Raw genomic sequence first — 27,537 nt, 5'->3', positions numbered from 1 at the left:
CATGGACAGTTGAAATCTTCCAAGTGTCTGTTGGTTTAGACAACTTGCTCCCTGCTATTAACCACAAAAGTAAAATAGAATTTAAATTTTGTTTTGTATGTTTCCACATATAAAATCTAAAATAGTTTCTTACTAAAAGCAATCCTGCAATCCCACAGATGTCAGAATAGTCATTTTAGGAAATATGTACCTATCTGTATCTATATGGAAATTAAGGCCAAGGTAAATAATAACAAAGTAGCATTCGTTTGTTAAATGTCTTTGCTAGTGACTGCTGTCTGAAACTACTGAAAACTGCATTATTAACCTCTAAATTTTATCCCTGAGACCCTCTCCCCACTCAGACCCATTCAATGGAATTGAGGATGTAAGACAGTCCTATTAGTTGATGTAGCTTCTCATAAGGGGAACCAGTATAGCTTGGACATCTTCTTAATCAGTCTGGTACCTCACCCCCATCAGGAGCGTATGCCCCTCGGATTAAAACAGACTATTACCATCCTGAGATGGAGGGAAATTGATTCTAATTCATAGACAAGGAAAGAGTAAGATTTAGAAAAATAATCTATTCAAGATCCTGACTTTAAAAGCAATGACTTACCTAAGATTACACAAATAATTCATGATAAAGGTGAGATGAAAATTTTGGGCTTCTGTAGTCAAGTCACGAGCTCTTGCTATGATATCGCTAACCCCTCAGCCTGGGTGTTTATACTGAGACACCAGAAAAACACATGTTTTCATGTTGGTTACATATTCATGGTCAGTGGAGTTAAGGTCAATTAACCAAGGAACTCCAATGATCACTTTCTTCAACCACTTCATCCTTTCTTGAGTATTGCTCTACCTTTTTTGGTTGTGACTTGCCAAAATAACCAACACAAACAGGCTCAGACAAAACACACTGTTCAAGGGAGAACTCACTGTTGTACAAAACAGAAAAGTCCAAGAGATAGATCTCAGGTACAGCCCCACCCATATTCGGAAAATATACTCAGAAATCTGTGTGTGTGTGTGTGTGTGCGCACGCGCGTGCACGTGCTTCTGTGCTTGTGTGTGTTTACGTTTCTCAGCTCTGCTTTCTTTGATTCAGTCACAGACAAGCTCTTGTTGGCACCTGCAGATCTCCACTTACATTCTTCTAGCTGAGCCCCTTGAGCTGGTAGAGAGCACCTCTGCTGCTAAAGCCTGGATGTTTAAGCAAAAGTCTCAGGACTGCCTGTCATTGCTTCAGCTTAAAGTATAGGCCCATCCGTTAACCAGTCACATTGGCTCGGTGGTAGTCTATAGAGACTGGCCCGGTATAGGTCACGTGACAACCCATGGAAGCCAATCCGTAATCTTCTTCTCTGGAACCATCTGATCTGATTTTTTTTTTTTTTTTTTTTTTGTCTTCACCTATTTTCTTTTTTCTTAATTTTTTATTCTCATAGGTTTTGGGGCACAGGTGGTGTTTGGTTACATGAATAAGTTCTTTAGTGGTGATTTGTGAGATTTTGGTACACCCATCACTCAAGCAGTATACACTGCACCCAATTTGTAGTCTTTTATCCCTTACTCCCCTTCCACCCTTTCCCCTGAGTCCACAAAGTCCATTGTATCATTTTTATGCCTTTGCTCCCTCATAGCTTAGCTCCCACTTATGAGTGAGAACATACAACGTTTGGTTTTTCATTCCTGAGTTAGTCTCCAATCTCATCCAGGTTGCTGCGAATGCCATCGACTCATTCCTTTTTATAGCTGAGTCATATTCCATCATATATATAGATATAGATATAAATATATAATCTATAGATATCTGTAGATATAGATATATAAATAAATAATCTATATCTATAAATACCTATTGATATAGATATATAAATAAATAATCTATATCTATAGATACCTATAGCTATAGATATATAAATAAATAATCTATATCTATAGATAGAGAGATAGATAGAGATAGAGATATCACAGTTTCTTTATCCACTCATTGGATTGATGGGCATTTGTGTTGGAGGAACCATCTCATCTGAGAATGGAGGAGGTGTGGTTTCACTCAGGAGAGGTGTAGGTAGACAATAAATGCTAAGGAAGGAAAACAGTTGTTCTTTGCCTAGTCTTTGTCTGTGCTAATGACAACTCTATGAAACTACTCAGTCCAGGAGGATTTCTTACAGTACAACTCTCTGGTATTCATGGGACGGACAGTTGTGGAATATTTAGAACTACTCAGTACCCTCACTTCCTGTCTTGAATTCCTCCTTGTGCCTTGAAACTCCTTTACTGTGAATCTGTGGCAGCGTCATGACCTGTGAAGACACAGTACACTTGGAGTCCATTTCTCCTGTGGGCTTTTTTTTGTTTTTGTGTATCAGGTGCATAATGACTCTGTGTGCGTGAATGTGTGCATGTGCGCGTGTGTAAACACATAGGTGAGTTTCCATCTCTAGAAGTTACTGTTATTCATCCTGCTCAGAGAAGGTACAGCTTTGTTTAATTAAATGGTAAGGCTAGTTGAGAATTGGCAAATGGAGTCAGATTGAACAATATTTTACAGCTCTTTATTCTTCATTTTATATTTCTGGTGGTAAACAGAAAGAAAGACAAAAACAGCCTTGGTGATTGTAAGTGATGAATTTAAGTCTTTGGGATTCCTTTATAATTCAGTAGGTCATTAATTCCACACTACTTGTTGCCTTTTGGCTTAAACATTTGTGTTTTCTACGTGCCTAGGGACTTTTTTTTTTTTTTAAACATTTTAGACATCTGTCTGTCTCAAGGTCCCGGCATGATAATAATAATAATAATTTTGTTTCTTGTGTAATGATTTGATTTAATTTAAACATTTATGGAAATCCTACCACGTGTGAGCTCCACGCTAGGTGCTTGAGATACAAGTTCATGACACATAATTGCTGCCACCAAGAAGCACCAAATTATTAAGGAGAATTAGAGAGTGACATGAGTAGATACCCTAAAAGGAGTCTACTGGACAGCGTTAAACAGATACACAAACAAAATAGTATATTAATTAATTCATGACACCAGTGTTTATCATGCACCGGACACTATTCTTGGCAGTGGGCATGCAGCAATGAGGAGATGGATGAGTCCCTAATCCCACAAAGCTTGCATTCCCATGTAAGAGACGCACAGTTAAAACAAACAAACAAGCAAATAAAAAAAATACCAAATGAACAAATGCATAATTGCAGCCTGTGGTAAGTGCTATGATGTTAGGAAAGACTTCTATGGGGAAGTGATATTTAAGTCTGTTTTTGAAAGTGGGGAGGACCTATGCAAAGAGGTGAAATGGAAGAACATTCTATCCAGGGAGAGCAGAAAGTGCAAAGCCACCGAGGCTGAGAGAGATTGCTGGGTGCAAAGACTGAGTGACTGGTGGGTAGTAAACCCGTGGGAGATCAGCACACTGTGAACTGGAGAGCAAGGTGGGAACCTTTCTTCAGGGATGTAAGTGGCTTCTGGGGCAGACAGACAGTAGATATTCTCATCTAACACAGCATCTTCTGGGGGTATAATTAGGTCAAACTGGAAGGGGGCCAGTCCGGGGTGAAGGCTGAACCTCACCTTAGAATTCCTCGATTCTTGTACAACACTGCTCTCCTTACTCAGGAAGTTTTGTTTTATTTTCTTAAACACAGCTTTATTGAGGAAAGATTAACAATGGTAAACTGTACATATGCAAAGTGTACATTTTGATAACTTCTTTTTTTTTTTTTTTTTTTTTGAGACGGAGTCTTGCTCTGTGCCCCAGGCTGGAGTGCAGTGGCGCGATCTCGGCTCACTGCAAGCTCCGCCCCCCGGGGTTCACGCCATTCTCCTGCCTCAGCCTCCCGAGTAGCTGGGACTACAGGCGCCCGCCACCTCGCCCGGCTAATTTTTCTTGTATTTTTAGTAGAGACAGGGTTTCACCGTGTTAGCCAGGATGGTCTCGATCTCCTGACCTCGTGATCCGCCCGTCTCGGCCTCCCAAAGTGCTGGGATTACAGGCTTGAGCCACCGCGCCCGGCCCATTTTGATAACTTCTATGCATAACCGTGCAACCTTGACTTGAATCAAGGTAGTGGATGTCTCTGCTACCCTAGAAGCTCCTTCCTACCTCGCTGACATCCTTCTTTCCACTCCTCCCCTTCCACCCTCCACAGGACAACCACCAATCCACTTTCTATTTCTATACACTAGCTTGCCTTTTCTAGAATTTTATATAAATGGAATCATAGAGGAGGTGGAGTTACTTTTTATAGCTATTAAGCCTACACAGAATAAAAGTGTTCTAATCTTTTTTCCATATGTCTTTTTGTGTCTGAAAAGGATCTTAAACGTCTTTAACAATAACCTCCTTGTTTTTATACCCGTGGTCTAAAACCTGTGTTTGCTTGATGCTAACGGGTGGAGGGATTTTCTGACTTGAAAAAGGTAGACTGTACCTCTCCTTTTTTTTCTTTTTCTTTTCCTTTTGTTTTGAGATGGAGTTTCACTTTTGTTGCCCAGGCTGGAGTGCAATGGCACCAGCTCAGCTCACTGCAACCTCTGCCTCCCGAGTTCAAGCAATTCTCCTGCCTCAGCCTCCTGAGTAGCTGGGATTACAGGCATGTGTCACCACACCAGGCTAATTTCATATTTTTAGTAGAGATGGGGTTTCTCCATGTTGGCCAGGCTGGTCTCGAACTTCTGACCTCAGGTGATCCACCTGCCTGGGCCTCCCAAAGTGCTGGGGTTATAGGTGTGAGCCACCACTCCTGGCCTTACCTCTCCTTTTCTTATCTCTGTTATTATTTTGGAAAAGGCAGTTGAACCTAGGAAAGAAAAAGGGGGATGACAGTGACATAAGATTGGGGAGAGGGGATAGAGAAGTGAAAGGATGAACCAAGCAAAGATGCTGCTTCATCATTCTGATCCCAGAAATTAGATACGTGGATGACCAATTTTCAGCGAATTAGCATAAAACAAAATACATTTCAGGAAAATTGTGTTCGACACAGTTTAATCCCTGATGGTTTAGAACAGCCTTGGGGTCATCATGAGCATCAACTCTGGAATCAGAAGCACTGGGGAGAAGGATTAATGGGGAACTGGTGTTCAGGGAGCTCAGCATATCTGCTCACAATCCCCTCATTAACAATCAAGAACTCCTTCCTGGCCGGGCGCGGTGGCTCAAGCCTGTAATCCCAGCACTTTGGGAGGCCGAGACGGGCGGATCACGAGGTCAGGAGATCGAGACCATCCTGGCTAACACGGTGAAACCCCGTCTCTACTAAAAAATACAAAAAACTAGCCGGGCGAGGTGGCGGGCGCCTGTAGTCCCAGCTACTCCGGAGGCTGAGCCAGGAGAATGGCGTAAACCTGGGAGGCGGAGCTTGCAGTGAGCAGAGATCCGGCCACTGAACTCCAGCCTGGGTGACAGAGCGAGACTCCGTCTCAAAAAAAAAAAAAAAAGAACTCCTTCCTATGTTATTTCAGTACAGTTTGTCCTTTGTTTGCTTCCTGAAGAATTTGAAAACATGCACAAGTTGAAGTGCACTGCAATATAGGACTTTCAGGTATTAAACATCACAAAGGCTAGGTATAAAACATTCATCCATGCGTTGATCTGTTAAACATTTATTAAACATTTCCTGTCTGCAGGATATGTTTCTAGGTGCTGAGTATATGGTGGTGCACAAGGTGATTCTGTATGTGCCTGTGTTTGTGTTTGTGTATGGTTGAGTGGAATTTGTTAGACATATGAGTAATTGCTTGTAAAATGGGAAAGCTGACCCTGAGCATAGGAGCTTAAAGTAATGCAACAATTTTGCAGCATCCACCACAGTTAAAAGTGTCCATATTCTTTGATCCTCTGATGGTATTAGTGGAAATTTATCTTGGAGACATACTCACCCCTCTGCACAAAGATGTGTGTATTACGAGGCTCATGGAAATCTCGTTTGTTGTACCTAAATCCCCGTCAAGGATGGACTAGTGAAACGAGTCATGATATCTATTTATGGTTGAATACTATGCATCTATGAAAAGAAGGAGGTTGGTTTGTCTGTGCTGACATTCAACAAACTCTCAGACATATGGTCAAGGAGGAAAAAAGCATGAAGCATAGCATTATGTGTGGCAGGCTTGCATTTGTCAGTGGGATGGAAAAGAGGGCAATGTATGTGCAGCATAGGGAAATACAAGACACTGCTAACTTGTGAAAATTTATTGATGAGCAGGGAAGTGAGGATGGAAAAAGAGCCACCTCTTTTAATTACTTTAAGTATTTCCAAGGTGAATGTACTGGATTTTCAGTTTTGGAAAACTAATCTTAAAAGTAGAAAAATAGATAAAACAAGTGTAAAGGATACCAAAAGATTTTCTAATGTTAACCTTGGGGCCTCATATATTGTTGGATGCAAACGTCTCCAAAAGTTGCTATTCTGTCCCCCTTCTCCCTTGGCCATACCCTGAAACAAAGAGAAAAGGAGCAAATCCGGCCGGGCGCGGTGGCTCAAGCCTGTAATCCCAGCACTTTGGGAGGCCGAGATGGGCGGATCACGAGGTCAGGAGATCGAGACCATCCTGGCGAACACAGTGAAACCCCGTCTCTACTAAGAAATACAAAAAATAGCCGGGCGAGATGGCGGACGCCTGTAGTCCCAGCTACTCGGGAGGCTGAGGCTGGAGAATGGCGTGAACCCGGGAGGCGGAGCTTGCAGTGAGCTGAGATCCGGTCACTGCACTCCAGCCTGGGCTACAGAGCGAGACTCCGTCTCAAAAAAAAAAAAAAAAAAAAAGAAAAGGAGCAAATCCCTGCAACCAAACCCTTTCATCAGATTTGACTACTGCCAATGAAATGATTGAGTTACTGACTGCCTCTCAGAAGCCTAAGGCAATTTGGAACCCAGAAGGAAAGCGAGGCCCCCAGATGGATATATGGAAGGAAGGTGGTGTATCTTTGGGCCCTTGTGATCCAGGTGAGTGACAGAGTGACTCACCTAAAAATAGAGGGAGGTCTCTGCAGATGGAAGCTGCAAATGGGAATGGTAGAATTTTGCACAACCCAGGGATCACAAGCCCAGTTTTAGGGGAAAGGGCTCTAAGAGTAGAGACAGCCATATAGGTACAGATAGTCCTCCTTTATTTAATTACACTAGTAGATGCAAGGAGTAAAGGGTCTTGAGGTGGAAAAGAAGAGGGGTCATACCAGATCCAAAAATGCGAAGTGGAGATGACTCCTTTGAGCAATTTCATTCAGCCATTTGCTGAACAAACCTTAATTGACACCTTCTTTGGCACAGCCCTGCACATGATGGGGTGAGGTGCTAGGACCAAGTCACTAGCCATCATTGAACTTTTCATTTCATGCAAGGGAAAGAGCCCGCTATCAGATAATCTCACAGACAAATATAAAATTATAAACTATGATAGGGATTATTAAGGACACTGCAGAGTAAAACAAACAAGCCTGATTATCTTACAGGGAAGAGGAGTTATAATTCACCTGTTTATTTAGAAGCCTGCTAATACTAATCACTAAGAGTCTCAATGTGGTGGCTCAGGCATGAAATCCCAGCACATTGGGAGGCTTTGGAAGGAGGATTGTTTCACGCCAGGAGTGTGAGACTAGCCTGGGCAATATAGCGAGACCCCCATCTCAAAAGAAAAAAGAAAAAATAGCCAGGTGTGGCACCACCCTCCTGTAGTCCCAGCTTCTCAGGGAGGCTGAGGCAGAAGGATCCTCTGAGCCTAGGAGTTTGAGGCTGAAGTGACTATGATCATGCCACTGCACTCCAGGTTGGGTGACAGAGAAAGATCCTGACTCTTAAAAACAAAGATAATTCCCACTTTACAGTTGAGTACGTTGAGGGGTTGAAAGATGAAGTTGCTTGCCAAACAGTAAATATGAGTGGAGACAAGACTTGAACAAATTAACATAGGGCTCAGGCTCAAGGAGAGCCTGAGCACAGTAGTTGCATAGTTGGTTATTTTAACTATAAAATCTAAGAAATTTGAGTACACAGTGGCTAATAGCTAGGAGGGATCTCTAGGCACGAAGATTAGTGTAGTTGCTCTGGTGACATTTGGAGTATTAACGTGAGACATGAAGAAACCTAAACCATATTCATTCCCCATAGTTAAATGAAGCAAGAGTCAACAAAATAGAGCCTGGCATTAATAGTCTAAAAACACAATTTTTGACTTTTTCTTAAAATTGTGCACATAATATTACAAAGTGATCATGTCACAGGAGAAAATTTAGTGACTAAAGGCTGGAATGTCTGTTTATATTTATTCTAGTATATGACTGGTAAAGAATATGTGTTCTGCCCCATCCCAGGGGCACCTGTGATATAGAATTAAGAGTTTTAACTTTGGGTAGTAAAAGGACACCAGGGCATCCATGTTCTCCGTGAAATTGTGTATCGTACAGTATTTCTGGGAAGAAATCTTCATTTCTTTGTTGTTTTTCTCCTAGAAGGGCATGGCACACACACACATAAAGGTTAAGAAAAAATACTGTTTTTGAAAAGCCAAATAACTATGGTTCACTATCTCGAGACATGTGGCAAATCTCATTTTCCTACAGATGTTGTTGGACATAAATTGATGATTTCAAGAAGCAAATAGAATATTCTGCAACGCTCAGTATTAAGGAGTTCAGTGTGATCAGATGGGCCTTTGTCAAATGGAAGTATTTTAATTAACTTACACCGTAAAAGTGAAAGTGTAAAGCTTTGCTTTTCTTTCTAGCTAATCAATGAAGATTAATATTCTATGGGAACCTGATTTTGCAGATGGAGCTGAGCAGCACTATTTTCCCTACCATTTTTTCCTCATAGTAAATAAATCATTTTTATTATACTGTATGAATTTACTTAGCTCTTTTAATAGCCTTTGTAAGAATAATGCTTCCTTTGATTATATTACATTTTTAAATGTGTGCAGTGTGGAATACAATTCTGCTGATGGGGGAAGGGTAGTGAGAAAAGGAAGAGATACTGAATATATCAGCTTTCTCAGCTTATCCTCTGTGTCTTAAACCAGATGAAACAATATCTGAGTATCCTGGGAGTCTTAGGAGTAAATTACTAAGTATTTGCTTGGATTGAAATGGCTCATACCCATGCCTTGTATAAAACTTCTTCTGGGGAAGATGAGATTAGTCTGAAAGGACCTGGTCTTTATAAAACTATTCTGATTGTTATTTTGTACCTTTTTTTTTTTTTTTATCTTCAAGGTTCTGGCCAATCTATTTGATTTTTTCCCCCCAAAGGAGAGAAGTAAACTTTATAATTCCAGGGCTAACATCCACATGTATAAATTGATCAGCTGAATTGAAAAACTGCCGACAGGCTGATTTAGCAGGTTCTGCGAGTGGTCTCATTCACAATTGATAAGCTGACTTCTCACACTGAATTCTTGGAGGCTTAACCCTTGAAGGACAGATACAGTTTGGCCTACACAAATTGTACTGTTCATGAGATGAGAAAAGGGAGGAAGGGAGGTAAGTGTGTGTGTGAGACAGAAATTGATTTCATTAGAAACAAAAATACCCTGTGATCTTATGTGTTAGACCAGGTCTTGAAATATTAAAGTTTCTGATGAGAAAATTCAGAATCACACAAACTTTTTCTCTGCCATCCACCTTGTACATAGTCAACAAACCAAATCGTTTTTTTGAAAAGGGGTCTGTCTTCCAGGCTGGAGTGAAGTGGTGCAATCTCGGCTCACTGCAACCATCACCTCCTGGGTTCAAGTGATCCTCCAGCCTCAGACTCCCAAGTAACTGGGACTACAGGCGCATGCCACCACACCTGGCTAATTTTTTATACTTTTTGTAGAAACGGGTTTCGCCCTGTTGGCCAGGCTGGTTTCGAACTCCTGGCCTCAAGTGGTTCGCCCGCCTCAGCCTCCCAAATAGGTGGGATTAGAGGCGTGAGCCACCATGCCCAGCCTAACAAACTAATTCTTTTAACATATATTGTCCATCAAGTCAGAATCTTTAATAGCTCCTATTCAGAACCTATAATAGCTTCACACTGTTTACGGATAATAAATAATGGCTGAGGTTGAAAATTTAAGGTTATCTTAAATCCAGCTTCAATATGTAAACTCTGTGTGTGTGTGTGTGTGTGTGTGTGTGTGTGTGTGTGTCCATCTGCAAATGAGTCAAAGTGAAAAGCTCTTGAGATCTTGGTTCACAAGATTCAGGTTTGAGCTTCATTTCTGCAATTTGTTAGTTGTGTGACAAAAGGCAACTTACTCATCTGTTCCAGGCCTCTATTTTATGATTTGTGAAACAGGAATACTAGTAATGATAGCAGTAATGGGGATGGCTGGGCTATAATGCTACTTACCTAATTTAACTGATGTTTTCTGGAAAGAATGAAATCAGAAAGCACCTCTGCAAGTGCTGGCACCCTCTGCAAGGTACTGCCAATGTGGTTGGTTGTTATTACATGAATTCAGGGGTGAGTCAGACCCATCGAACTGGACTCAGAGAAAGCTTTGCGAGCTGGACAGAATGGTTAATTAATTTTTCCTATTGCTTCAGGCACATGTTGAACCATGGTCAATTAATGTTTGAGCTCTCTGCAGATACATACATTTTAATTTGTCAACTAAATAAATACATAGATACATAAATACATTGAGCTTTCTGAGGAGACCTGGAGCCTGCATATTCTATGCAGGTGATTTGAATGGAGACACAAGAGTGCACCTCTGAGTCATTTTGGGTAATGCTCTATAGTTTTCTGTCTTTTTTGGACTTTGAGGACTTATACAATACAGTGAAAAGCACTGTTCTGAAGTCTTTCAACGGTAAAGATTCTTACAAAGCGAACGATAAAAAGTTTCCCTTCTTTCTCATCTACACGCTATCTTCTCCTCCCGTTGACGATATCCTCCCACTTCCCTTTCGATCTTGTTATGTATTTGGTTGAATCAGATTCCATTGCTGATATTCGACTACTTAGATGTATTATAACAGCAATATATTATGCAATTATGCACCTACGCCATTGGAGCCACATGATGAATGTGTGTAAAATATATATTATGTTAACATAGAGTACCATACTATACAGTGTCTTCTGACTCAATATCCTTCCACCCAAGAAATAAATCTTGGAGATTGTTGCATGTCAACATGTGGAGATCTGTTTTTTTCTTTGCAAGGCTGTATAACCTCCTATGTTATAGATGTGTTCGCTTTTTTTTTTTTTTTTTTTTTTTTTTTGTATATTTGCTTCCTTATTGATAGGCACGAAAGTTCCCTCCCACTGCCAAGTTTTCACAGTTATTCGCAATGGCACTCTCAGGTCATGCATCTCAGTGTGCATGGGTGATTTCTTTTTGTAGGATATATTCCTAGAAGTAAAATCCTTGAGCTTTAAAAAAAAAAAATCACTTGTGCCTTTTGCATCATGGGTGCTTAGTGAATGTATAATTATTTGATCAATAATGAATGTGCAATGAGTTTTATGAGCAGAGAACTCTCACCTCATATTTGGCAAAATTTTCTCTCACCTCAGACTTGGGCTATTTTAAGAAAAATGAAATCTTAAACCTTTTGAGTTTTTAACTCTCATTTGTACTTAAGAGATGAGAGTTGGTTTTCAGAGGCAGATCAGTCTTTATGTGGAGTTGCTAAGGTTGCAAATTACAAAATAGGAAAGTGATTGTGTGTGTGCATGAGTGTACTTGTGTACACATTTTGGAGATTTTATATTCAAGCTGGAATGAAAAAAACTATGACTACTTGGGTAGCTGCCATTTTGCTATGGAGGTCCAAGGTCACATATCTAACAGTTCTAAATTTCTACCCCTGAAAAGGAAGTATATGCTCACTGTACCCTTTAATAAAGGCACAGAAATGTACCACGCAGTCTGCATAAAAGCATGAGTGAGTGCTATTCATTTTAAGAAGCACTCAAGCACTGTGAAAATTAGCAGTGGAACATGGTTCCAAATGAAAGTGACACCATAAGCCTAATGAGAAATTGAATACCATCTATTTATCTCCTCTAGCCCAAGATCTTTCTCTTCTGTCATTTGAATGGTTCTGAAGCGCCTTTTCTTCCTGGGCTGAGTCGTGCCTCATGCCTTCTTCCTCTGCCTTGCTGGAAATGAGAGTCCTTGTACCTTTTTCCTTGCTGGAAATGAGAGTCCTTGTACCTTTTTCCTTTCTACATTCATGGAGAGTCCTGCTAGGTGCATGGCAACTTGACTTTCTGTTTACATGTGCTTCTCTGTCTTGCTAACTCATCATCCTTAGTTTTAGGTGTGATAACTCTAGTGGTTTTCATGAAGCCAAATCACAAAGGTCTGAGAAATACACACGGTGTGTTGCGTGGTTTGTCTTGGAGCAAACCAAAATTTGGGAAATTGTCTGGGTAGGGTAAGGTCACTTAGCTGTGAAGCCACTGCTGTTAGGAACTGGAGAAGTGATTTGAGGTTGAAAACAGGGTAAGAGTATTTACTCTTTAGCCCCTTAAGGAATGCTTCTTCAGCTTCTTTAACTCACTGAGTTTGTGTTTGAAAAATATCCCAAAGCCTTTGCTTAAAAATCGTGTATTATATAATATCCTTCGAATAAGTTTCCAACATATATATTTTTGTTAGCATTTAGTGCTACAACTTTTATGAAGAAAACTGCGATTTTTAAAAATTAACTGATGAAAAGGGATGTAAGTGAGGTGGGGACATTTCCATGTTACTGAATCTTGATGGTGGCCTCCAGTGACTCATGGAAAAATGTATTTCTGATTACTTGTTGTGTGCCAGAAATATTGCTAGGATTTAGATGCATGGAAGCAAATAAGAAATATGAAAGTCCTACCTATAGAACTTATATTCTAATGGAAAACAGAAACTAATTCTATTGCCTTAGTTATCCATTGCTACGTAAGTACCCCCTCATAGTTGCTGTGGGCTGAGAGTCCAAAAGCATGTTTGCTGAGTAGTTTTGGCTGATGTTGGTGGGAGCTAAAATTGTGTCAAGGCTCTGCTGGAGGGGGACCCTCATTGAGCTCTCTCACCTGGCTGTTAGCAGGCCCGAGATTTGCTGCCCACAAATTTACAGGGAACTCTCTAGAAAGGTGCCTTGGGACAAAGGACATAGTTCCTCCAGAATAAGCAATTCGAGAGAGAATGAAAGAGGGGACACCCAAGGCAGAGAATCCAGTTGCTTTTATTACCTAATTTAGGAAGTGACATTCCATCTCTCATGCTGCATATTTTTCATTCCTATAATTAATTAATCTAGCCTGTCCCAAAGGGGAGGGAGTTACACAAGAACAGGGATCATTGGGGACCATGTTACAGGCTTTATACCACATTTATTAAATGCCTACCCTGGGGAGCACTGAGAAAACCATAAAACAGCAGTAATAGGTATAACAGCCAATGACACTTATTGGGGACTTAATATTGTATCAACTGTGTATCAAAGGTAAGGATAATGAAAGCTCACATATATGGAACCACCATTGTGCCAGGCACTGTACTCAGTGGCCATGTGACCTTTCTCATCTGGTCTTCATAACAGCCCTCTCTGTACCAATCAGTACCCATTTTACAGATAAGGAAACTGAGGCACAGAAAACAGTGGCTTCTGAAATTCTCTTCTCTGTGTCATGCACTGCATTTTTCTCCCATTCACCAGTTGCATTTTAGGTCTCAATTCATTTTCACCACCTTCCTGAATATACAGAGAGAAGGCCCATGCAATAAAACAATCAAATCCTGGCTATCCAAGCTGCTGTATCTGCCTCTGAAAGCCTAGGGGTAAAGGAAAATTGTCCTCATGAGTAGTTTGTGAGGTGTCATCCAAAGCACTTTTGAGGCAAAGTATTACGTTTCATGGCCATGGTTCCCAGTAGGGATAGCAATATTGCGGTCAAATGCAGTAACATCTCTGCCTATCCCTAACTCTCCTCTCAAACCAGTTTATTGAAATGAGGCCTCACTTCACAAGTAAATAAATAGTCAAACTCTGGATTTGTTTCTGCTCCAGGTTACTGTATATTTCCACTTAATGAGTCCGTTAAAGCTTAAACCAAACCTTTTGGAAAAGAAAAGGAAAACCGACAGCAGCTGTCCAGGGCTGTGGGAGTTGGAAAATGCAATTCATGTGACTTGGTGGAATGCCAGTGAAGCTACCGTTAGATTATTCACTAAGTAGCACTCTGTTTACTGTTAAGGTAAGTGGAGACAGAGAGGGCTCTGGAGATGCCCGACCTGCATTTGGATGACAGGTATTGACCACCTCCTTGGTGCCAGGCATGGTGCTATGCAGAGGCATATAATAGCACACACAGAATACAGACCATCCCCTCAAGGGTTTTGCATTCTTGTGGGAGTCAGCAACACAAGACTTAAATAATGTGTCATGTGTGCTAAGGAGAGGAAGTTTGGGATTCTATGGGAGGACATAACCTTGAGAAGAATCAGGCAGAGAAAGTCCAGAGAGAAGGGGTTGTTTCTGCTGAGATATGTAGGCCAAGAAAGAGTTAGGGACGTGAAGACAAAAGAGAGGACAGTTTTGTCAAACGTCAGCTATAAATACTCAAAAGCAGCTAAAATAATGATATATCTGCAAAACTGCAAGCAGTTCCATAGGGTTGAAGGAAAGATAGTAAAGTGAGGGCTGGAATGGGAGGGCAGAGAAGTGGCAGGTTGGAAGAGTAGCTAAGTATTTTGGGCTTCGTAACAAGTGCATTGACACATTTTAAACTCACGGGGGAAAACTGATCCTTTCATTGTATTAACAGCCTAGCTTATAATGTTATTTAATTAGAAAATTTACAGAATACTTTTGATTCAGTGGTAATGTGTCAACAACCCTCAAATACTATGTGTTTTTCTGTAAAGTGTAGGGGTGGGAAGGGAAGCAACATGGGGCATGATTATTAACAGCACAGCTTCTGGAATCAGAGATAGTGTAAGTTGGAATTCTAGCTTATCCAATTACTTAATGTGTGAGTTTAGGAAAATCTGCTAACTTACCACAATCTACAGTACCCCATCTGAAAAATGGGAGTAATAATACTGATCTCATAGAGCTTTTGGAAGAATTGTGTTAGGTTTGTTCGCTGCATAGCACATTACCACCTGCAGAAGCTTAACACAACACTCTTTTGTTATCTAACAGTTCCTGGGTATCAGAAATTTGGGCATGGCTTAGCTGGGTTCTCTGCTTAGAATCTAATAGACTGCATGCAGTCAGGGTGTCAGTCAGGACTGGGTTCTCATTAGAGACTCATCTGGAACAGGATCTGCTTTCAAGCTCCCTCAGGTTACTGGCAGGATTCATTTTGTTGTAGCTGCAGGATTCATGGCTGCTTGCTTCTGCACATCCAGCAATGGGGGGAGAGAGAGACAGAGAGACAGGGAGGGAGAGAGATACAGCAAGAGAGTTGCTATAATCTTATGCAATCACTTAGGTTGGTTTCCTCTCTTTGCAATTGTGAATTGTGCCGCATTAAGCATGCACATGCATGTCTGTTTTTCATACAGTGACTTCTTTTCCTTTGGGTAGATATCCAGTAGTGGGATTACTGGATCAAATGGTAGATCTATTTTTAGCTTTTTGAGAAATCTGCATACTGTTGCATACTGTTTGCCACAGAGGTTAATTTACATTCCCACCAGCAGCATATAAGAGTCCCTGTTTCACCACATCCATGCTAACATCTGTTGTTGTTTGACTTCTTAACAGTGGTCATTGTGGCTGGGGAAAGGTGGTAGCTCATTGTGGTTTTAATTTGCATTTTCCTGATGATTACTGATAAGCATTTTTTTCATGTTTGTTGGCCGTTTTTTGGCCATTCTCATCTTTTGAGAAATGCCTGTTCAAGTCAGAAACTCAGAAAGAGGGAGGCTGGGAGGAGGGCAAAGGATGGAAAATTACCTGTCGGGTACACGGTATACAATTCAGTTGACAGTACACTCAAAGCCAAGCCTTTACCAGTATACAATTCATCCATGTAACCATAACCCACTTGTGCCCCTAAAGCTACTGAAATTAAAATAAACCTTATATAATTGTATACACACAATCATACATATCTCATCACCTCTGTCATATTCCATTGGTTAGAAACAAGTTGTGAGTCCTGCTCACATTCAAGGAGGGATTAGCAAAGGCATGACTGTTAGGATGTGGGGATCATGGTGAGAAGAATCCTCAGGGATGCACACCACAAGAATTTGGTAAAATCATGCACAGAAGGACAGAATAGAAGCGTTTAGCCTTGTGAAGAATTACCAGGGCACAGAAAGAGAGAATGGAAGAATATACCAAACAGAGCACATAGAGAACTTGCTCGTATCTCTTAACTGTTGTTGTTATGGTTATGATATGATTTTTAGGAACATGTGGCACACTGTTTCTGTGACTTTGGTAGCAAATACATATTGGATGTACTTGCTTAGTCAGTTCTGTGGGCCAGAGGACACTCATGGGGAGAGATCAAGGTTGCTTTCGGCAGGTGGGGCATTTCGTAACCGAATAAAACCCAACCAGTAAAGTAAGCAACACGCAGAATCTAGGCAAGTGTTGCAATGTATGTGTGCTCTTGATCTGAGGACAACCATGCGTTTGACTCAGACTAGAAATGTATACCACACAAATCCCACCCAGGCAGTGCTCTATTACTGTATGCAGAAGGCAGTAATTTTTTTGTGTACATGCACATACGCATGTGTGTCTGTGTGTGCATAATTGACCAGCTATCCTCATGTTTCCCTATGGTGAACGATTTATTAAGTTATCAGACTTGTGGAACACCTACTCTGGTGGCCATGATGCCAGCCTCTAGAGGTAAATAGTAAAAAGTACAATAAAGGAGCTATCTTCAGGAAGCTCAAATTACTGTGGCAGATAGAACCAGTAAACTGACAACTGACAATTGAAAAATCCATGGGGGAGTTCCATTTCGAGTTAGATGGGACATATTTAGGGCAATTCCCACCCTGTCTGTTTCGCTTTGATATGTTTCACTACATATCAAAGTCAACTTCAGAGAAAAATAACGAAACAAAACAAAGACACTCAGACATACGGGAGGACATTATGTAATGATAAAAGGGCCAAGTCACCAAAAAGACAAAACAATCCTAAACAATCATGATTATTTATGCACAAACTACGGAACTTTAAAATAAAGCCAAAACTGATGGAACTGAAAAGAGAAGTGGAGAATCTACAAACATAAGTGAAGTCTCTCTCACTATTTGATAAAATTACCATTGAGGAAATTAACGAAGCTGTAGAAGTACTAAGCAACACCATCAGCCAACAAAACATAGTTAAAATGTATAATCAACACCATCCAACAACAGCAGGATGTCTGTTCTGTTCACGTCCACATGAGATATTTACCGAGATAAACCATATTCTGTATTATAAAACACTTAACAAATTTAAAATAATTGAAATCATATAGTTGTTTTCCTCTGACAAAATTGAGTTAAACTAGAAATCAGTAACATAAAATAAACTGGAAAAAATCTAAAAGCACTTGGAAATTAAACAGCAAAGTCTAAATCACCCATAGTTCAAACAGGAAGTCTCAAGGGGAATTATAGAACTTAAGTGAAAATACATTTTACAAAATATATGGTGGGAAGCTAAAGCAGTGCTTAGAGGGAAGTATATAATGCTAAATGCTTCTCTTAGAAAACAAGAACATTCTCAAATCAACAACGTTAAGTGCACAGCATAAGAAACTATTAAAACAAAGCAAATCAAAAACAAATTCATGCAAAGACAAAGAAGGGAATACTAAATGTAAGATAAAAAAATCAATGAATTTGAAAATCAAAAAGCAATCAAACCTAAATCTGGCTCTTTCAAAGCAAAGAAGTGATGAATCTATTCTAGCAAGACTGACAAAAAGCAGAGATGACAAAAATTACAAACATCACACAAATTAAAAAGATTATAACGAAATAATACAAATGATCTATGCACATATAGTTAGCAACTTACATGAAATAGACTAATTCCTTGACAACCATTACCAAAACTTATTCAAAACAAACAAGATAAGCCGAGTGGTTCAGTAGACTTATTTAAAATATCCTGCCAAAATAAAAATTTTCAGACACAAATGGTTTCACTGGCTATCCCACCAAACTTAAAAAAAAAAAACAAAAAAAACAAACTATACACAGTCTCTTCCAGAAAATAGAAGTGGAAGATATACTTCTCAACTCAGTTTATGAGTCTAACATTAATCTGATACCAAAACCAGGCTATATATAATATTATATATATACATATGTATATATACACACACATATATATGTAAACATATATCATGGAACACATATATAGAAAAATAATAACATAGCATGACCACATAGTGTTAATCCCAGGAGTGCAAAGCTGGTTTCATATTGAAAAAAATCAATGTTATGTACCATATTAACACAATAAAGAAAACTAACACATGACCCTATAAAATAGTGCTGAACAGTATTTGAAAATAAAAGCTAATGTACATTGTTCATAAAAACTCTCAACTAACTAGGGATAGGAGGTACCTTCCACTACCTGATAGAGGACATCTACAAACAACCCCACAACTAATATTATACTTATTGGTGAAAAAGTGACTATTTTCTCCAGTAGAGCAGGAATAAGGAAGGAGCTCCACTCTCCCACTCTCACCACACCTATGCCACACAGTACTGGAAATCTTACTCACTACAATAAGGAAGAAAAAGAATTATAGATTCTATATATGGATTGGAAATTAATATACAAGGGCATCTTTATTCACAGATAATATAATTGTCTATTTATAAAATCCCAAGGAACTCTAAAACCTCTTAGATGAAAACACAAGTATCAATCATATATCTATATACTAGGAAAGAACATTTGGAAGCCAAAACTTAAAAACAAACCATTTACAATTGCTCCAAAAAATGAAATACTTAGCTATAAATATAACGAACATATAAAAGATCTTTATGCTGAAAACTATAAAATATTTGTGAAATTAAAAAAAAATCTACATAAATATATACATAGATTCAAAGACTCAACATAGTAAAAGTGTTAATTCTGTACAAATTGATGTATAAGTTTAACACAATACAAATCAAAATGCTAGCAGGCATTTTTGTAGCTATGAACATGAAGATTCTAAAAATTATAAGGAAAAACAAAAACTAGAATATCCAAAATAAAGAAGAATAAAATTAGACGAATATATCTAATGTATTTTATATAAGCCTATGGTAATAAAGGTAGTGCAAACTGGTAAAGGAGTAGACACATTAATCAATTGGACAAAATAGAGACTCCAGAAATAGACCCACAAAATATTCTTAATCTTAGAAAAGGTGCAAAATCAAAGGAAAAATGATTTTGTTTTCAACAATTGGTGTTGGAATAATTGCATATACATTTGCCAAATCATATACCTTACACAGAAATTAACTCAAAATGGATCATAGATCTAAATATAAAATGCAGAACTATAAAGTTTTAGAAGAATGCATGGATAAAATATTCACGTCCAAAGGAGTTAAAATAAGAATTTTTGGCCATGACACCAAAGGCACAATCTCACCTCCCCGAAAAGTTTTAATTTGACTTAACAAAATTGTTAATCAATTCTATGTGAGGGACTCTGTTAAAAAAGACAAGAGTCTGTAAGAAATATTTGTAAACCACACTTGACAAAATGTTCAGTATCTAGAATATGTTTTGAACTCTCAAAACACAAAAGTAAGAAAGCAAACAAACTATTTTAATAATGGGGAAAAGTCACTTCACTTAGAGTATATTCATACTCCTTTCTTATTGGGTCCTGGGTGGAGGGAAAAGAGGATATTCATAAGGCGAAAACCTAAAAAACAAACAAAAAACCGTGAAAAGGTGTTTAACATCATTAGCCATTCAGCACATGCAAATTACAGCTAGGATGGGATACCATTAAACATCTAGTAGAGGCATAAGATAAAAAAAAAATTGACAATCCTTAGTACTGTTGAGGATTCAGAGAAACTGGATTTCTCCTGTACTGCTGGTGGGAACGTAAAACGATGCAGACATTTTAAAAACATTTTGACTGCCTATTACCGAGTTAAATATATACTTATCATAGAGCCTCACAATCCCACTCCTGGGTTTCTTACCCAAAGAAATGAAAATGTACGTTTATAGGAAACACGGACATGACCGTGTATAGCAACTCTGGAATAGCCCCCTAGAAACAAGCCATCGGTCTTCAAATAGACGAATTTAAAGTATGACATGTACACGTGGAATACTACTGAGCAATAAAAAGGAACAGCTATTGATACATGTGACAACTTGGATCTATTTCACAAGCATTATGCTAAGAGAAAGAAGCCAGTCTCAAAAGATTACGTACTGTATAAACCCATTCCTATGACATGGGCAAGAAACAAAGCTGTAGGGTTGGGGAGAAAAGATCAGGGGTTGCCAGGGATTAGGGGCTGAGGGAAGGGCGATTGCAAATGAATCACACAAGAGAGTTTGTGGGGTGACGGAACTCTTCTGCTTCCTAATTGCACAGCTGTTGTAAGAATCTATAAATTATGTTAACATTTATGATATTGTACATCCAAATTTTCAAATTTATGGTATATTAATTTAAACTAAAATAAAATAAATGCAAGTCCATAAATTATATGAGGATAAAGTCTCTGCATATTTTTGTTGCTATATCTCCAGCCCGTAGCATCATTCCTGGCAAACATTACACATTTAAGAATATTTGTGGATCGAATAAATGAAAGAGTAAAGAATTACTGGTGTTATTATTATTTATTTATTATTTTTTGAGACAGTGTCTTCCTCTCTTGCCCAAGCTGGAGTACAGTGGTGCCAACACAGCTCACTGTAACCTTGACCTCCTGGGCTCAGGTGATTCTCCTGCCTTAGCTTCCTGAGTAGCTGAGACTACAGGTGCACCCCAAAATAACTGGCTAATTCTTTTATTTTTAGTAGACACGGGGTCTTGCCGTATTGTCCAGGTTGTTCTCAAGCTCCTGGCCTCAAGGGATCCTCCTGCCTCAACTTCCCAGAGTGCTGGGATTACAGGCTTGAGCCACCCCACCTGGCAAGAATTATCTTTTAAAAGATATGTTAGGAGCTAGTTTAGGGGAAATATGGTGACTACTTGGACCTATACATTTATATTGTATGATGATACTTTACAGCTATAGATTACTAATAATTTATAAAGTACACTGTTTTATATTTAGAATTTGCAATATAAGAAGAAGGGTTTTGCACGAGGGTGGGGCTATGGTCATTTGATCCAGTTTCTGTTTTAAGAATATCCCACAGCTTGTAGTGGGGAAGGGAAAGGACAGAGGGAAAGATCTCTGTTTTATTAATGCTACATCAGTGACTATTCTTCTACGTAGATCTTTGTGCATATGATGTCTATTTAATTCTAAAAATGGAACTACTAGGTCAAAGGTTATGTACATTTAGAAATATTACACATATATTATATGTAATATATATGCCAAATGCCCACAGCGTTTTATACTTTTACCAAGTTTCAGGAGAGTTTTCAATGAACTTGTACATAAAATAAAAGCTGGTGGCATGGTGGCTCACATCTGTAATGACAGCACTTCAGGAGGCCAAGACAGGAGGATTGCTTGACCTCAGAAGTTCAAGACTAGCCTGGGCAAAAATATTTTTAAAAAAATTGCCGGGTGTAGTGGTGTGTGCCTTTGGTCCCAGCCACTCAGGAGACTGAGGTGGGAGTATCACTTAAGTTCAGGAGATTGAGGCTGCAGTAAGCCAAGATCACACCACTGCACTCTGGCCTGGGTGACAGAGTGAAACTCTGTCATAAATAAATAAATACAGCTGATACAGTATTTGTAATTTGAAATATGTACTGTATACTTCTGAACTATCCCTCCTCCCTCCCTTCCTCCTCCCTCCCTCCTCCCTTCCTCTTCCCCTCCCTCCTCCCCTCCCTCCTCCCCTCCCTCCTCGCCTCCCTCCTCCCCTCCCTCCTTCCCTCCCTCCTTCCCTTCGTTCCTTCCTTCTTTCCTTCCTTCCCTCCTTCCTTCCTTCCTTCCTTCCTGTAATAACTTGTGAGTTTTCTAATAATGTCTTCACCAACAGGGCAATACATGATGGCCCTCTTTTTACATCCTACCCAAACATGTGAGCATCACAATAATCCAAAATCACCCCCACATACACAAACAAACAGACTCTATACCACATACGGAAAAAGTAGCTGGCTTTAGTTCAGTGATTTTTCAATGAGGAATGCTGCACTTCCAATGAAAACAGACAGCCAGTGTAGAAACAGTCCGTATCCCCTTTCTACTGTATGACTCTGATTCATAAATTACTAAAGTGTATTCCTGAGAAATAAATATTTCACCAGCCAGTGACAGACTTATGAGCTAATTAAAATCTGAGCCCTGGAAGAAGTGGTGCCATTAGCTCGATTCACAGGACTGGAAAGTCTGTGTCTGCTCATGGACTCAGAGGTAGACGTTTACATATGGGAAGGAGGCGGCCGGCTTATTAAGAGCAACATTTGGGTTTGGATGAAGGGAGCACTCTGTCAAAGCTGAGATATTCAAAGAAAAGCCGAAACGACAGTATGAGAAGTTTCTTTTGCCCATGAGAAGAAGGAGGTAATAATACATGGTGGTTTTAAGTGTAAGGGCTTGGGGGGCAGGTCATACTGTCTTGAATTCAGGTCCCAGATCTGCCATTTAGCAGAGATAGAACTTTGGGGCTGTTGTTCCGCCTTTCTAAACTGCAGCATCCTCATTTGTACAGCAGGTATAGAAATCCACATAGTGGCATGGGCATAAAATCAGATACTACGTTTAGATCCTCAGCAGAGTGCCAGCCAAATACTTGATCAATAGATGGTAGGTACCTGTCACTAGCGCCAACTATTGTATCCACAAGAAGTCATGTTTAAACGTCCAGTTTTCTGTTAAAAGATTTCCAACCTGTTGAATGCTAAGCAGTTTTCTAGTTTGAAGTTGGTTCCCTCAGAAACTATGGTGGACACACATATTTTGATAACCTATGATGTGCGAGGGGACAGATGGTTCAAGCATTTTACGGTCACTATCTCATTTCATCATCACCATAACATAGAAGATGGATATCATTAACTCTACAGAGAGAACTGAGGAACAACAGCAATGAGTTATTTGCTCTAAAATTTAACCCAAGTTGTTGTTGTTTTGTTTTGTTTTAACAGATGCCCAAACTCCCTTTGTTTCACACAGCTATGCAAATTGTGAGGCCAAGGATATGACCACAAACAATTAAGGTTTAATTTACATGACTAACCAGGTGAGGTGGCTTACACCTGTAATCCCAGCACTTTGGAAGGCCGAGGCAGGCGGATTACCTGAGGTCAGGAGTTTAAGACCAGCCTGGCCCACATGGCAAAACTTTGTCTCTACTAAAAATACAAAAATTACCCAGGCGTGGTGGCAGACATCTGTAATCCCAGTTACTCAGGAGGCTGAGGCAGGAGAATCACTTGAACCCGGGAGACAGAGGTTGCAATGAGCCAAGATCGCGCCATTGTACTCTATCTAGCATGGGTGACAGAGCAAGACTCCGTCTCCCTGTCCCCACTCCCCCCGCCCAGGAATAAGTTTACATGAATAAGCTGTCTTCCCCATGAAAATAGTATGTGTCACTTCGCACTTGGTCTGCCACACACAAAATCCCCACCCTATCTGGCACAGATACACTTAACGTGCAATATGAAGTACAATTTCCATTTTATTTTTCTCCAGAGAATAGTCTGTCTTCAGTCTTGAAGGACTCAGCTCCTTACATGGGCTTTGGTGGGGGTCATGGGGCAGGTGTAAATGTGTAAATCAAGGTGGGAGTGTTTGGTCCTTGCGGGCTTCACAAGTTGGATTCCTGACTACTTTGCTGTGAACTGCACAGCTTACACAGTAATGTAGCTTCACATACAGCTTGGGAAGCACAAAGGCATCAAAGACGCTCGCTTCAGAAACGTCCCTGACTGCTGCGGCCTCCACTATGTTTCGAATACGAATTTCTTAATGGTCTTGTCTCTGGGGAAGCATTGGGCACAGTTCGTGCAGCAAATAGGTTGCATGTGGCCGCAGCCCTTTTTGGCATGACTGTCGTTCCTCCTTTTCTTTGTCATCTTGGAGGCACGGACCAGAGACCCCAAGTTCTTCTTTTAAAAATATATGTATTCGGCTGGGTACATTGGCTCACGCCTGTAATCCCAGCATTTCGGGAGGCCGAGGCGGGCAGATCACCTGAGGTTGGGAGTTCAAGACCAGCCAAAGATTTTCTTTCAGTCTGGCCAATATGGTGAAACCCCATCATTTCTAAACATACAAAAAATTAGCTGGACATGGTGGCAGGCATCTGTAGTCCCAGCTACTCGGGAGGCTGAGGCAGGAGAATTGCTTAAACCCAAGAGGTGGAGGTTGCAGTGAGCCAAGATTGCACCGCTACACTCTAGCCTGGGCATGACAGAGCGAGAGTCTGACTCAAAAAAAAAAAAAAAAAAAAAAAAATTTCTTGTGGTCCCAAAAGAAAATCTGGTTGGTCCTTTCTAGCCCCCTTTTGTTTAAACAGCTATGACTGAGGGGAGCACTTCATGTGGTCATAAACGGTGGCCAGGGTTCTACCCCGACTGTGATTACAATTTCAGAGAAAGTAAGTCTCTGTGAACTAGCCGCAACTGCCTCTAAAAGCATAAAATCATTATTCAGCATTCTTCACATTTTCCTTTATCCATGGTGTTGTCAGCAATATGTAATATTATCCATAGTATTGATGACACTGTGTTTGCTTGGTCGCAAGAGAGGAGTTAAAGTTAAAAGTAACAATCTCGGCCGGGCGCGGTGGCTCACGCCTGTACTTCCAGCACTTTGGGAGGCCGAGGCGGGCGGATCACGAGGTCAGACGATCGAGACCATCCTGGCTAACACGGTGAAACCCCATCTCTACTAAAAATACAAAGAATTAGCTAGGCGTGGTGGCGGGCGCCTGTAGTTCCAGCTACTCGGGAGGCTGAGGCAGAAGAATGGTGAACCCGGGAGGTGGAGCTTACAGTGAGCAGAGATCGCGCCACTGCACTCCAGCCTGGGTGACAGAGTGAGACTGCCTCTCAAAAAAAAAAAAAAAAAAAAGTAGCAATCTCAGTTCTGGTTATAAGCATTTTGTAAATAATAACTTATTTGATACTTATTATTACCCTATATACTTAGCTGCTGTTATCCCCATTTTATAGATGCCAAGGTAGGGAGAAAGAAATATATTAAGAAATAAACAGAGCAGTTTTTGATGACAGGGATTTACTTACAGGTCTTCTGGTATACAGTGTGTGATGTGTGTGTTGAGAATGTGTAAATTCTGTACCAGGGTGTGAATAAGTGGAGAGTACGAGTCAGGAGTGACAGAGATGACAATTTATGGTGTGGTGTTGATTTCAAGTTAAGTGTATAACCATGGCATGAATGAGTTTCTCTCAGAGGACTTTGGGTTGTATACACTTCATAAATGAGCTCTTATCTTCTACATTTTTTCTCACAGCCCCATGGAGGCAGGCTGTAAGCCTTGGCACATCTTGCTGGGATGACCTAACTGAGAACAAAGGTTGTTTGCAAGCATGTAAGGACTTTATGAAACAGCATATTAATCAGGCACTTTTGGTTGCAAGCAACAGAATCACAATGCACCCTGTCTTTTGTTTAGAAGAAGGAGTTCATTGGCTTACACAACTGCAAAGGCCCGAAAGAGGCTGGGTTCGGATGCACAAATACACGATTTGAAATCTGGTTCTTTGCTGTTTGTTGGCTCAACTTTTCAGTCTTGACATCGTGCTCTGGCAAATTCTTTCTTAATGGAGGCTCAAGTGATGCAGCAGCTCCATGCTTATTCTCTATGAAATGGGCAGCCCTGGTGAAAAGCAAATCCCTCCTTCTTAACCATTCTAACAGAACAATAAAACTCTCAAAGATTTTATTTCAAAGAATAATAGCATGTATTAAGTGCCAGACACTAAGTCCTTTTTGTATATGAACTCTTATTTCCTTGAATCCTCACAATAATTCTGCAAGATAGGTACTATAATTAACCCCATTTTAATATGATAAAATTTAGTTACAGAACAGTTGTGTCAGTTAGTTATTGCTGTGTAATGAGCTAGTCCCAAGGCTAGTGACTTGAAAGAGTGACCGTGAGTCTGAAGTCGGCAAACCAAGAGAGCCTGAATCCTCCAGGGTGACTTTGGCTGGGGTAGTTCAGTTCTGTACATGTGTCTCTCACACATCCCCAGCAAGCTAGCCTGGTTCACTTAGTGAGGTAGAGATGCGGCAATGAGCAGGCACAATTATATAGGCAGAAAGGGCAATGGTACCCAAAGTCTTGGGAGATTCATGCTGGGAACTGGCACATTCTCATTTCTACCATATTGTTACCAGAATGTGTTACAAGTCCAGTTTGGATTCAGAGGTTGGGGAACTAAACTCTACCATTTCATGGGAGGATGTTTATGGTCATATCACAAAGGGCTAGAACTGGGGAAGAATCGGAGGCTATTTTGGTAATCAGTCTATCATAATGGTAATTTTATTTATTTTATTTTTTTGAGATGGAGTCTCACTTTGTCACCCAGGCTGGAGTGCAGTGGCACGATCTTGGCTCACTGCAGCCTCTACCTCCTGGGTTCAAGTGATTCTCCTGCCTCAACCTCCCTAGTAGCTGGGACTACAAGTGCCTGCCACCACGCCCAGTTAATCTTTATACTTTTAGTAGAGGTGGGGTTTCCTCATGTTGGTCTGGATGGTCTCACACCTTGACCTCGTGATCCACCCACCTCAGCCTCCCAAAGTGCTGGGATTACAGGCGTGTGCCACGGTGCCCGGCCATAAAGGTAATTGCCCAAAGTTACATTTTTAGCAGGATTCAAAACAGGGAAGTCTGGCTCCAGAGTACAAGTTCTTCCTCTTTGCAATGTTCTTTATGTAGTTTTTATTGATTTAGTTTGGATAGTAGCCCCACAATGGAACCAATCAATTTGGCCAGGAAAATGAAGTGTTTCATTGGTTAGATTTAGGTCCTGTCTTCACCTCTAAGATGAGATACGGGAGTCAGCCCTACCTAAACCGTGGGTACTGGAGGTGGCATAGGAACAGTAGCGCAAAGAAAAGTTATTTTCAGAAGAAATAATAGATAGAGATCAGGCCACAAAATAATATCCCTCAGTGATAGGGATATGGTGGGGGAAATTGGGTAAATTTCAAGGATAAGGCCTTGCCATGATGCTCTTGGATTACAATGGAGAGACATATTTGCTCTATTTACTGGGGAAAAAAAGACTGAAGAATTACAACTGGCTTTAAGTGTATGCATCTGATGGTTGACTAGATCATGAGGAGGATAATGTGGACATTAGGAAGAAGGGCCTTATAGAAAGGGGCAGAAATAGCCAATTTCAAGTGCCTGGGAGCCCCCAGATGGGGTCGTGTGTGCTATTTTTAAATTACCAGGAGCCAGTACAA

At 40.3% G+C, this 27,537-nt stretch overlaps 1 protein-coding gene and 1 pseudogene across 1 annotated transcript in view; one reads left to right on the top strand and one right to left on the bottom strand.

The window, feature by feature from the left end:
* Positions 1 to 27,537, top strand: part of RBFOX1 (RNA binding fox-1 homolog 1) — a 2,483,424-nt gene that overhangs the window by 1,867,912 nt on the left and 587,975 nt on the right.
* On the bottom strand, positions 23,752 to 24,283 carry LOC108583601 (annotated as a pseudogene).

Source organism: Papio anubis, chromosome 18, assembly GCF_008728515.1.
Source record: "Papio anubis isolate 15944 chromosome 18, Panubis1.0, whole genome shotgun sequence".
Taxonomy (NCBI): domain Eukaryota; kingdom Metazoa; phylum Chordata; class Mammalia; order Primates; family Cercopithecidae; genus Papio; species Papio anubis.
This window is presented reverse-complemented; position numbering and strand designations above follow the sequence as displayed.